The sequence below is a fragment of the Carlito syrichta genome, unplaced genomic scaffold (assembly GCF_000164805.1).
Source record: "Carlito syrichta isolate Samal-C Ts95f unplaced genomic scaffold, Tarsius_syrichta-2.0.1 Scaffold315808, whole genome shotgun sequence".
NCBI lineage: Eukaryota > Metazoa > Chordata > Mammalia > Primates > Tarsiidae > Carlito > Carlito syrichta.
This window is the reverse complement of record NW_007259904.1, coordinates 538,997-550,563: the sequence shown is the minus strand read 5'-3', so window position 1 is coordinate 550,563 and position 11,567 is coordinate 538,997.

The window sequence follows — 11,567 nt, the reverse complement described above, 5'->3', positions numbered from 1 at the left end:
TTCATGGCATCCCAGAGATTTTGGTAAGATGTTTCTTCATTTTCATTTGTTTCCAGGTATCTTTTAATCTCTGTTTTGATTTCTATGTTGACCCAGGAGTTGCTTAGCATCATGCTGTTTAGTGTTCATGTCTTTGTGGGTTTTTGGGGCACCTTGTCGGTGTTGATATTTATTTTTACTGTGGTCTGAGAAGGTGCACAGCAAAATTTCACTCTTATGAAATCTCTTTATGGTTGATTTATGATCAAAGATGTAGTCAATCTTAGTGTATGTTTCATGTGGTGATGAGTAGAATGTATATTCTGTGGTCATTGGGTGAAGTGTTCTGTAGGTATCAGTTAAGTCCATTTGGTCAAGAGTCAGATTGAGGTTTCAGATCTCCTTGCTGATTTTTTGTCCTGATGATCTGTCTAGGGTTGTGAGTGGGTATTAAAGTCCCCAGTTATGATAGTGTTAGAGTCAATATGTTTTTAAAATTTACCTAGAAGCTGCTTTATGAAAGTTGATGCTCCTATGTTGGGTGCATATATGTTTAGGATGGATATTTCTTGTTGATGGATCAAATCTTTTATCATTATATAGTGACCTTCTGTATCCTTTTTAATTTTTGATAGCTTAGAGGGTATTTTTTCAGAAATTAAGATCACCACTCCTGCTTTCTTTTGTGGTTCATTCACCTGATATTTTGCTTCCCATCCTCTTACTTTTGAGTTTGTCAGTGTCCTTTCTGGTTAGATGAGTCTCTTGCCTCATGATATTTTATCCATTTTGCCATTCTATGTCTTTTCAGTGGTGTATTTAGTCCATTCACATTCAGGCTAATTATTGAAATGTGAGGATTTATCCCTGTCATGAGGTTCTTATATAGTTGTTGTTCCTGTTTGTTTGTTGTCTTTCTTTTGGTTTTGGGTTTGATTCATGTGTATTTTCAATCTTTTTCGTGTACTCTTGTGAAGAACATTGTTGTTCTTTTTTCTTCTCTTCTGTGTTTGATACTTTCTTATGTGTTTTTTGTAGAGGTGGTCTGAAGGCAGTGTAAGTACTTAGGGATTGGATATCTGGGAAAGATTTCAATTCTCCCTCACTGATGAAACTTAGCTTGGCTAAGTAGGTAATTCTTGGTTGAAATTGTTTATCTTTGAGAACTTCGAAGATTGGGCTCCAACCTCTCCTAGTCTGAAGTATTTCTGTAGATAAATCTGCTGCTATTCTAATTGGTCTTCCCTGGTAGGTAGTCACCTTTTTTTCTTGCTGACTTTAAGATTTTTTTATTTTATCCATACTTTGTTTAGGCAAATTATTATGTGTCTGAGGGTTGGTCTTCTTATTTGTTGTCTTACAGGTGTTCTCTGAATCTCTTGTGTTTGAATTTTTCGCATCACTGATGAGATGAGGGAAGTTTTCTTAAATAATTTCATGGAATGTTTTGTTTCAGGGTGGTCTCTGTCTCTCCTTCTGCCTCAGGAAGTCCAATACTCTTAGGTTTGGTTTCTTGAAGTAATCATTCATCTCTTGAAGGTTTTGTTCTGTCTCTTTAAGCTTCTTTTCCATGTTTTTGACAGATTGGGTTAGTTTGATATTTTGGTCTTCTAGCTCTGACATTCTTTCTTCTGCTTGGCTAATTCTGCTTTCCATGCTTGTGAGTTTGTTATTTATTTCAATCACAGGATTCTTTAATGTTGTTATCTCAGTTATCAACTCCTTCCTATTTTCCTCTTGTCTCTCCTCAATCTTTTTATTCTATTAATGTCTTGATGTTTGGGTTTGTAGTATGTGACCAGTCATTCTGGGGGCTCTTCATTGTTTGCAGTCCAAAGTCTGTTTTCTCAGTGTCTGACCTCCCAGGGGTCTGGGTGAGACTTATATTCTTCTTTTTGTTTTTCTTCATTTGTGTAGATTTTCCTCCCCACTTTTTCCTTTTCCCCCCGTCTTCTTTAATTCTGTTTTTCAGGGATGGTGGGTTTGCTTTTCCTTCTGTTTGCTCAGTCTCCTATTCTTCCTTGTGTGAATCCTTTGGTTTTGTTCAATTTTGAAGCTGGACTGTAGGTTGGGGGCTATACTTTTTGCATATTTGAGATTTAATTGAGGGGGTAGCTGTGATTCAAAATCTATCTGCAGATCTCAGTATCCACTGACAGGTGTCTGGATAATCTGGAGCACACTTCCCACTGCCTTGCAATCTGTCCATGCAGTGGGGTTGTAGGTTTGCTTCCTGAAAGCAAAATGAGGTAAGAAAAAGGAAAAGTATGGAACAGGGAGTGTGGGAAAGAGGAAGGTAGAGAGAAAGAAGAGTAAGAGGGAAAACAGACAAATGTACTGACTAACAAATGAAAAGAGACATAAAGACATACGAGTAAAAAGAAAACAAATAAACAACAAAAAAAACGTACAATCATACAAATATACAAGCTAACCAATCTCCTTATTGGTGTACCATCCCCCTACACAAACATGAGGTCTAAAGAGAAAAAAAAATCAGTAAACTAACAGAAACAAAGCAAGTATGAAAATGTTATCAATAACAGTAAGAAAAGAGAGAAAAGAGAAAAGAATATGAGTAAGACAAACAGATAAAGAATAAAGATAAAATTAAGACAAGGGAGGCAAGCACTGTCTGAGATTTTTTCTCTAAATCAATGTCCTTTCAGCTCTGATCTCTACCACTCATTGCAGACCGGTAGGGTTGCTCACAGCTAGGGTCAGTTGCCCCAGACCTGCTGTAGAGGGTGGATCAGATCTGGGCTGCCTGTCAAATCTGCCACTCAGATCTGACTTGAGTTCAATCTAGGATGGGGAAGGGACTTCTTTCTGTCTCTCCCATTTTGATGCTGTTACCTTAGATCCCCAACTGGAGGCTGGGCCAAGCTGGGTAGAGCTGGGTGGAGCAATGCAGATTCCTGTCTGGTCTCAGGGCTCCACCTGATTTCTTTTTCTGCTGCAGCCCAGGCTGAGCTGGGGAAGGAGGAATATGAGACTGCGGGTAAGGCAGGCCAGCAGAGGACTGGGCAGCTCAGGCAGGGCTGGGTGGAACAGTGCTGCAGGTGAGGAGCCCAGAGCTCCACAGGCAGGAGTTGAGGGCCACCCAGGATGGGAGGGGGTGGCAGCAGTGGCAGCAGTGGCAGCCGCCATACCAACAATGCAGTGCATGGGAGGAGCTCCACGGGACTGGGAGCCAAGGGCTGCCCGGGCAATGGGGGAGGGGATGCAGGGAGTAGCAGTGGCCCCACGTCAGTAGTGAGAAAATAGAAAATGTTTTCTTTAGCACCTCTGTTATTTTCATTAAGTCCTACAAATAACACGAATGTTATTTGAATTACTGACTTGATTTTCAAAAATAATAATGCTTAAGTTAAACTTTGAAGACTTGAATGTTCTCAATGATCATTCTGATTTTCCTTTACAAAACTATCTACATATGTGTATGTTACCTTTTGTCAAAAATTTTTAAAAAATGCATTCTACACCAACAGGGACTGGAAATTATGACTATTTTTCTGTTTGTGATTATTATGACTATTTCAGGCAAGGAAAAGCAACCAAATTTATGATGACTCTACAAAGTGTGTGTGTGTGTATACGTAAAACAAAACACAGAGATTTTTAATAAAATTTCATTGGTTTATTAGTAAGCTTTTTTAATTATATGAGAAATAAGCTTTTGAAAATTCAGTGGCAGCACAGTAAAATGAAAAGCATCATTTTTCATTAACAGAAAAGTCCAGTGAAATAATAACATATGTTATTCAAAAATATTTGTAGTGTAATAAAAATCCTTACATTTTTAATAGTCATTTATAAACTTTACATAAATTATACATTTTAATACATTTTATATAATTTTATGCAAATATAGATAATTATATATAAATATATTTATATGATTTATATACTTATTTATACATATCATTTATATATTTGATATATTTGTATTCACTTTATATACAATATACTTATTTTATTCTTTTGTCATTTCATTATATTTTCTAATTCTTTTAAAAATATCTCCAAACACTCTGCTTTAAAGCCTTTGGGGTTTTTGTTTTGTTATCTCAAACCCAAGAAGTTCTAATCTATGTACTGGTGAAGCTTACTGACTCAAGTGCCAGATTGTCTAGGTTTTAATTCCATGCCCACTATTTACAATCTGTGTGACCTTGGGCAAGTTATGTGATTTCTGCACCTCAATTTCACATTTGTAAACTGGGATAACAATAATGCCTACCTCAGATGGTTGTTGTAGGATTAAAATAGTTTTTACAATAACTGTAGAGGACTCAAGAGGGCCTGTGGCATGTAAAACTTATTGAAGAGTCTTCTATCATCACTAGGTTTTCAACTCTCTCAGACTGGGTTATCTGCTTTGCCTGCTTGTTCATGGTATCCGGAGATTTCCCTCTTCTTCTTTTAGCAAAACTTTTTATTAAACATGTAACATTTTATGTAGAATTTCTAGATGTTTGTGGTTAGAATGTTTCAGGCCAGCCAAGCTTGATATCTTGCTAGACATGGAATTCATTCAATGAATATGTCTTATAATTTCCTGCCAGGTTCTTCTAAAATATCTACAATGAGATAGAACTATATAGGTTCACATAGCAAAAGAAAATAATTTAAACCAGCATAATTGAGGCAACTCCTTTTTATTCTCCAAAATTATGCCAGTAGTTCTTTCAATTTAAAGAAATCAAGAATTTTATGAAAACATCTGCCTTGAATATACATTTCTTATAAAAATAAACATAATATCACTAGATATTTTTATAATGTTTATTTTTACAAATTATTTTATCACTTTCAATCTACGTTTTATTCATATACTCAAGAATAGGCTAGTTTTTTCCCCCCTCAAATTTAATTTTAGAGAAACTAATGTAAAATTAAGTTCAAAATACTTGCAATTGTAAAATTTACAGACAGTTTTTAATTTACAGAGACTTGACAATAAATACTTATTCTGTCTTACACATTTGACAATAGGCTTTTTAAACAAATTCCTAGAGATTTTATTTCCCATTCTTCTTTTACACACACAAAAAAAAAAAACAGAAAAAAAAGAAAAAAGAATTCCATCCATTTCTGTCATTGCAAAAACTATTGTGATTAACTGTCCTCATCAAATCTGGCCAACTCTGGTAGTAATATAAACCATACAGTTTAGATACTAAGAAACTTCTTAGCAATGAAAAGTTTGTCATCTAAGATTGAACTGTAGGAAGAAATCATTAGGATACTAACAAGAGAACACAACACAAATAAAGCCCACTCCTTATTAGAACTAGCTTAATTTTCATGTGGTATAACTTTAAACTCTTTAAATAATTTTCACTATTTTTTACTTTGTAACCCAAAGAATTTATGAATGATTTAACATCATTAAGGTATTATATCTAAAGAAATATCAGTTGGTAGGTACATGTTTTTCTCAAGTGAATATATGCCTATTTATGCAGGGGTCACCATAAATTGGCCTAAAATTCTTATGCACTTTATTTAACAACTATGAAATAAAATATTCTATTTTACATGTGTGTAAATTGATATAGATATACTACTCTAATCTACATGCTTATCTTATATATTTTTTCTATTTTTCTGACTTATTTCAAATTCATAGTGTTATATCCTGTAGTTTATTATCTGTCTGCAAATCATCCCCAATGTCTTATTTAATAGGCCTATTACACTGCATTTATTTTTAAGAACTTAATTCAGTTAATTTATAATAGATAGAATAATAGTGGTACCCACTAAAGATATTATGCTGACAAAATTACACTTAATGTGTTAGTTTGGGTGGTCAGTAAGTGTGTGCACTTGTTTTAAATTTACAGCAAGAGTGGAATTGGAATCCTAATTATAATTCGCCCTGATTGATTCCTGAAAGCTATCAAGCCTCACACTCCTCTTTCCCTTCTGCCCACATCTGAAAGCTGTTAAGAAACTCTTAGTGCTCTTTCCTTTAGAGTGCAAGGAAGTTCAAAACTTCAAGACCTGACCAGCATGAGGGAACCTTCACCCAACTCCACCTTTTAATCTCATTAAAAGCCAAAGCAGTCTCCTTTCTCTGTTCTCTAAAGCCATTTTTGAACTTGATTGGGAGCTTTCCTGCCCTCGTCATAATGCCTTATTATATGAATAATAAACAATTCCATGTACTCTAAAGGAAAGTGTGAGATCTTCAGTTTTGACATCTGAAAAATTTTGGATGAGGATCCACCCAATATTTTCGGAGTGACCACAACAGGTATAATTAAAGAGGGAAGAAAGGATTTTTAAGGACAAAGGGACTAGTCTAGTTTGGGGCATAATGGCTCTGAAGTGATAATAGTATATATAATTGGTTAAGGCATGTATACAGTTGGCAACTGGGAGTGGTATCTGGGCAGGTGGCAGTTTAGAATCATGAGCATATAGGTGGTAATCCAGGGCCTTGAGAGGATGAAATTACCCAGGAAAGTGTTCACAGAAGGAAGAAAAGAGAACCAAGTAAACTGCTTCTGCTAAAATCTAGTTCTATATTATTTAATCCTCCTTTTTCTCTTTATTGTGTTTCCTCTGGGTGTTATTCTTGATAATTTGATCTTTCTTGTGAATGACTTCACTTCAACCTAAATTGAAGTAACAGAGTAACTAATTAATCCTTATCTTTTAGGTCAATAGTTCAAAATCCTAGTGTCCACATCATAACCCAGACAACTAAATACAAAATTTCTTTCTTTTTTAGAAAGCAGGATTTATTGAGAGGACAGAAAAGCTCCCACAGTGGGAGGGGATCTGAGGGAGTTGCCTTAAATAAAAAATTTCAGTATTAGGTCTTACTTATCAGTAATATTAAAATGTTTCCACGTGATTCCAATGTGCATCCAAGATTCAGAAACACCACGGGTTAATTGAAATTAGTAGAAGTACAGGATACATAGGTTTTAATTTTTAAAATTTATTTCATATTTTGTTTCAGAATGGACTTAAGGTCTTGTATATGGCTATGTTTATGGATATATATTGTCTTATCAATTAATTAATGTTCATTAAATCAAACACTAGACTTTGAAATCTCCATTGTATAGGTAAGAAAATTGAAGCTTAGAGAGATCAAAACACTTTCTTAATACACAACTAGTGAGTGACAAAGAAGTAATTTAAAACCAAGTTTTACTGGTTACTTTCCTAAGTTAATTTACTTAGACGGCATACTTCGATGATTCACAGGTTAGAAATCTAAGTTTTTGAATATTTTGTTCATAAAGTACCCAGAACTTTTTCTATATTAAGTTTATCCTTCTCTCAAAATGCATGTGAGGTAATATGAAATTGCAACATTTTTAAATAAGGCAAGATTGAATGAACATTTTAAAGAGTTTAGAGGTGTTTCTGAAAAAGTGACCAGTAGCTTAGGAATCCTATTATAAGAGTATTTATACTTATCTTCCAGCAAAAGTTCAAATGTTTCTGCTCAACAGCCTTGAGCATTTAAAATCTATTAGAATATCTTCTCACACCCATATCTTCTATTTCTTAGAAACAATCATAGCTCTAGACAACATCAGACATAATTTCTGACCTCTTATAATAACAGATTTGACCTTTTACTTATTCTTTGCTTAGTAGGAAATCCCCAGAGTTTCTTTTTTATGAAACAGCTAAAAAACATTTAGTTAGACTGCCATGAAAACATTATCTCTTTTTTTGTTACTCAACTCCAGGGCCTTTATTCTCCAAATCCAGGGATCATAATCTAATAAGGGAAGATCAAGCTCTTCCTGGAAAGTTTTCAGAGGTGGATTAACTATAATGGTTTTGTATAATATGATGATTCATGTGCTAAATTGGGTTTATAACTTGGTATCATTGTAAAAGTGTTATTTAGGTTGTAAAATGCCTTGGAAAATAATAAAAGTATAATTCTGGAAAAATACAATAACCACATCTTCCAAATAATTAGATTTCAGATTAAAATAATGGTCGGGCAACCCCTTCGGGTCCCCTCCCACTGTGGGAGATTTTCTGTCCTCTCAATAAATCCTGCTTTCTCACTTTTCAGCTGTCTGTGTCCCTCATTCTTCCTAGGCATGAAACAAGAACCTTGGCCCTGAAGAGCTGAGACCTGAAGAGCTACAGAAGATCGTTGGAGCTGAAGAGCTGTGCACCCCAGAGGCTCTCCAGTTGAACCAGAAGGGCTGCTGGAAGAAGGTGAGACTACAAAGCTGAGACTCCCCTGGGGCTAGGCTTACTAGCCCCTCAGAGCCAACACTCCAGGTGCTAGACTTGCCAACCCATGGAACTAGCAACAATCTTGGGGGCTAGTCTTGCCAGCCCATTAGAGCCAACACTTCTGGGGCTAGGATTACCAGCCCCTTGAGACAACCCTCTCTGGGGCTTGGCTGGCCGACCCATTGAGCTGACACTCTGAAAGCCCAGGCTGACCTGAAAAATCCATATCAGTTTTGGCACCTGAACATAGGGCTCAATGGAAGGTTACAGGGCCTTGGTTCCTGAGCCTGAAAAAGACAGTGGCTTCTCCATCACACCAATCAGGGCCTCATCTACATAACAAGAAGAAGGCCACTCATCCGATACACACCCCTACATTCTTTTCAGCTGAGAAGTTGAATCCTCCTAAAGATATAAACAGGGAGCATCTGAAATAGCTGCTTAAGAAATACCACACAGCCTGCAAGTGACAAGAAGCAGAACTTGAGAGTCACAACATGCCCACCACTTCCTTCTGCCGATACCAAACAAATCTAGGTTTTCCTCTCCAAGGATTTTCACTTTCCTCTTGACTTGGGACAAGTGAAGAATGGTGAACTGTGTGATCCAGCATGGAGACTGTTTCCAGGGCATGACAATGACAGGGCATTCAGTGATTGACATTCACCAAGAATCCTCTTGGGCAGGGACCATAGGATCCTCTTTCCCCTACCAAACATTCCATGATAATGGATTGGAAGAATCTACATTGTTAAGATGTCCATCCTACCCAAGGTAATCTACAGATTTAATGCAATACCTATTAAATTACCAGCAGCATTCTTCTCAGACATGGAAATGACAATGCAGGAATTCATATGGAAACATAAATGACCACGAATTGCCAAAACAATCCTCAACCAAAAAAACAAAGCAGGAGATATCACACTCCCAAACTTTAAACTCTAACATAAAGCTACAATAATCAAAACAGCCTCCTATTGGTACATGAACAGGCATATAGACCAATGGAACAGGATAGAAATTCCAGAAGCAAACCTCAATTTCTCAACCAACTCATCTTTGACAAAGCTTCTACCACCAATGACTGGGGAGAGGAGAACCCATTCAGTAAATGGTGCTGGGAAAACTGGTTGACCACATGCAGAAGATTAAAACAAGATCCCTACCTGTCACCATACACAAAAACCAACTCTAAATGGATCAAAGACCTAAATGTAAAACCTCAAACTATAAGAACCTTAGAAAATGCAGGAGATGGAAATTGGAACTAGTAACCAATTCCTGATCAAAACCTCAAGTGCCCATGCCATAAGTAAGAAGATAGACAAGTGGGACCTCATCAAACTGACATGCTTCTGCAAAGCCAAAGAATTCATCAAGAAAGCAGGGGGATGGCCCACAGACTGGGAAAAAATATTTGCCAACTGTATGCCTGACAAAGGCCTAACGCCTATGATCTATAAGGAACTCAAATGTGCCGAAAAGAAAAGAAAAAACACCCCACTACAAAGTGGGCAAGATATATGAATAGACAGTTCTCAAAAGAAGACATATGATCAGCCAACAGATACATGAAAAAATGCTCAGCCTCACTAGTCATCATAGAAATGCAAATTAAAACTACACTAAGATACCACCTAACTCCAGTTGGGATGACTATCATCAATAACTCAAAAAACAACAGATGCTGGAGAGGATGCAGCAAAAAAGAGAACACTTCTACACTGTTGTTGGGAGTATAAACTAGTACAGCCTCTGTGGAAAACAGTGTGGTGATTCCTAAAAGATCTAAAAATCGACCTTCCATATGACCGCACAATCCCCCTACTGAGAATATACCTGGAAGAACTCAAATCACTCTATAAAAAAAGATACCTGCGCACATATGTTTATCGCAGCCTTGTTCACAGTAGCAAGAACATGGAACCAACCATGCTGCCCATCAAAAGAGGACTGGATAAAAAAAGTGGTACATATACATGATGGAATATTATGCAGCCATAAAGAAGAACAAAATCATGAACTTCACAGCAACCTGAATGGACTTAGAGTCTATAATACTGAGTGATCTTCACAGAAACAAAGAACTGAGTACCACATATTCTCACTCATAAGTGGGCCTTGAACAATTATCATAATACTATAAGAAAATGGTTGGCAGTAGCAGGAAACTGCCGGGAAGGGGCTGGGGAAGCGAGATTGGCAGTAGTGGGAATCTGCCTGGGGAAGGGAGGGGAACACCTCATCAACAAGGGTACCTGCATAATGAACATTTGTATACCTAACCCTGAATTGTACCCCACATCTTTAAAATTAAAAAAATTAAAAGAAAAATAAAATAAAATAATGGTCAATTGGCTGTTTCTGATTTTAAGGATGACAATTGGGGGGCATATGTTTCTTTGTCTCAGCAACAGATGTGCTGTCAATAATTTTTCTTTCACAGAAAATTTCCTAGTCCAGGTTGAGTATGAGAGGCAAATATGGTACACTGAAAGTATTTGAAATTATTTAAATTAAAAGAAAATTTTTCCTATAGTTATTCCAAATACTATCTTTCCAGATTTCTTCAGAATGCCTCAAAATCCTTTATGTATCTGCCTCTGAGATGAAAACTATGAATGAGAGAATTTAAATTCAATACTAGAAGTTGTGCTGAGTGAAAAAACTTGTTGATGAATTCAGTGCTTACTATTATAAAATCCTAGATTGAGGGGGGTTTTCATGATTTGTCTAATAGTGATTTCATCTGTCTGCCAGTGATTGGTCTAGGAACTTAGGGCTAATCCAGTTGGTACATTGATCACCTGTATATGTGAATTGGTTTAAATGCTTCAGGGAGTGTTTGGGAAAGTATAAGCAGTCAAGAGGCAACTGTTAAATTAATGAGTAGAGTACCTACTATAGCCCAATGCAAGCTAGGATTTCTGGAGTTGAAGTTTATGTAGATAGATAGATAGAGAGATAGACATAAAACCTAAATAATATATATATATATATATTTAAATTTTATTATAAGAATGTGGGGGGTAAAAGTGAGGATTAACTACATAAGTAGGCTGCATGCAGGTGAAGTCTGGTATTCTAACTGGCCTTCACTCACTTTGGTAATGAATCAATTTGCCTTTGTGTTGTCATGTGCCCCCACCCTCCTACCTCCCTCATTCCCCTAGCAGTGTGCAGTGACTGCTAATCCCTCCTTTTGCTAATGTAATTAATGTTCAAGGCCCATTTATGAATGAGGACATGTGGTGTTCAGATCTTTGCTTCTGTGATAGTTTACTAGTATAATGATCTACAACTCTGTTCAATTTGCTGCAAAGTTCATGATTTTGTTCTCTCTCTTTTTTTTT